Below are 2,716 nucleotides of genomic sequence, written 5' to 3'. Positions count from 1 at the left end.
CGGCTGTTTTTAAAGGGACAGCCATTTTGCCTAATATATAGTTGTCAGTTGTACAGCTATGTCATTAAGACACGGCTTTTTTACACCTCGGTGGGGCCATGTAGTCGATGTCCCGTGCCAGTTGCTTTAAATTAGCGGGATCTATCCGGGCGGGGCTAATGGGACGCTTTGTGCTATAACATTTTAGTCTTTAAGACGCTTTTTTGCGTGATTTGCATCTGTCAAAACTCTAAGATTGGACAGTCCATTTACTCTTATTCCTCGTACATCATTAAGAATAAGAGGGATTCATAAAGGTTTCCTAAGTGTACATAGACTTAGCTCCTCATTATTTAAAGAGGAGGTGGAGAGGTCCTCCAAACCTAGTTAGGAGAACCAAGAATGGCTGCACTAGATGGAAGGAGACCAGCGCTATTCCAATGAAGATTCTGATATACTACGTGTTATATGATGCATAGAGTTGTATAAAACGATATAAAACTGGTCTACTGGTCATCGATACGCACATCGTACCATTCATGGGGATCCATACACTATGCTAGGCCTTCCTGCAACAAGAAGCTACAGAAATCGTAATAACTTTCTTCCACTCATAGCAACCTTCATGAACTAGCTGGACAGAAATTGAAAGTACTTCCTATACGCCCCATGACCAAACACCCAACTAGAGAGGATGACACAACCAAGTAAGGAAGGCGTCTTCACACACTAGCGGACACAACAAGCCATAGTATGGCACTTCTAACCTAGCCAGACAAACACCCGAAACAGTGTGTCCGCCAAACAGGGGATGCATGGTGTGGATGTTTTTTTAAAACAAGTTATGGACCATACATTTCGGATATTAACCATCAAACTACGAGTGAACATGGTATTGACCAGTGATGCCAACTGATTTCACTCTGAAGCAGCTAAAACAATCCGCTAAATTAAATCCAGCCTGCTACGATAATGTCTAGTATACTAATATAATATAACATCAAGACCACCGATTAACAGATCACGTAGGGAGAGTCTCGGAAATGGCGAACTAAAGGTGTCTAGGATCATATGAAAGTTTGATTGCTCTTAGGCTTTTGAAAACTAACCAAAAAAGACAAATCTCAAAAACGGTCACACGGGTAGTCACATAAACTGGCAAACACTGACATTGACATAACAAACTAAAATGATCACACAGTTATTATAAAGAAAAAAAAGCGGAAAAAGGCACCAGCACCTAGCATGGAATTGTTGAAATTTATCACTGGTCAGCATAGTAGTGTGTAACATAGATCTAAGTGAACAAAAAACCATCCTGCAAAGTTTGAATACTATGACAGTGCACCGTATATAAAGTTATTGTCTGTGTAATCAACTGGTCTGTTTCAGTAAATGAGTCGACTCGAGTCAATTTTATGAATCGTTTAGTTAGAACGAACCACGAAGCTTCTTTTCTGATGACTAGATGATCGCACAACTTGTTCAAAGTTTATTTGAATACGATACGCCCACTTATTGAGCTCCAAAGGACGCCAGGTGAAACACTGAGGAAAACATCATGGCGACGAGGGGACGCGCGTAGTGCCATCTGAAGTGCGAAGCCACATCAAGGAGAGTGCTAAGCAAACTAATTTTTCATCTGCCCAAGTGATGACGTTTGAAGACTAAGTGGCCACAATTCCTATAGACAAACTGTACCACAGAAGGGGGGGGTAGTTAGTCCGAGCCTTGTGCTTTGTTCACGCCAATTTTGAAGACGATGCCCTTTAAAAACCAACCTTATATTGCAACTCAAAACTTGGATGTCGCGAGGAGCCGGCCTGATACTTGAAGGAAGGTTCAGTTTCCAGTGCTCTTATTATTTCGCATCAGCTTCACTCCTCCGTTATCACAACCATGTAAAGTGTTATTAGTGCCCGAGCAGAGAACCGATGGTGTGGGGATGAACCCCTTGTATCTGCTTTGTTTGCTTAATTAGGCCCGAGCACCGATAGTGTGAGGACCCTATTGGAAGTGCTTTGGGTTTATTAGGGCCGGCGAGCAGCCGTGAATGGTGGCGAGGACCCTCTTGAATGCTGCTGTTTTATTATTAGGGCCGTTGAGCACCGATGGTGTGGAGGACCCTCGTGTATCTGCTTCCGTTTATTATTAGTAGGCTCAAGCGCTGGAGGTGCGAGGAGCCCTTATTGTTTTTCCTTAGATTATTTTAGGTCTCAAGCCCGAAGGGGGTGCGAAGGGCCCTATTGTTTTTTCTAAGGATTATTCTGATTATTATTTATTATTTTTTATTTATTTTTTTTAAACCTTCCGGGGGTTAGGTTGGAGGCCTACTGAACATACTCAAAAACTCTTGAAAATTGGCACACACATTGGATCCCTGGCGGCCATCCCCAGGCGCCGCAAGAGGTGGGACCAGGGCGGTGGCACAGGGGCTCTAAACGGCGCGCCCTTACCCTGCAACACAGTCAGAAATCCTTGAAAGCCATAGCTCACACATACTTGCATGTATTTATCTCAAACTCTGTTACACTTATAGATCTCATTAAGCCGAACAACCTTTTCGCCTCCTATGAAAAAGCTCCGCCCAACAGGAAGTCATCTATTCATGCTGTTTCAAAAAAGCATGCTCTGGAATTTGCAATACTCCTCTGAGGTTTTTTCCACCCGTTCTCCACGAAACTCGGGTGAATCATGATTCTCAATACATTGGGGATGAAAATTGCCAGGGGATTTT

The sequence above is a fragment of the Cyprinus carpio genome, chromosome A4 (assembly GCF_018340385.1).
Source record: "Cyprinus carpio isolate SPL01 chromosome A4, ASM1834038v1, whole genome shotgun sequence".
NCBI classification, from domain to species: domain Eukaryota; kingdom Metazoa; phylum Chordata; class Actinopteri; order Cypriniformes; family Cyprinidae; genus Cyprinus; species Cyprinus carpio.
The sequence above is the reverse complement of the archived record's forward strand: the minus strand, read 5'-3'. Positions refer to the sequence as shown.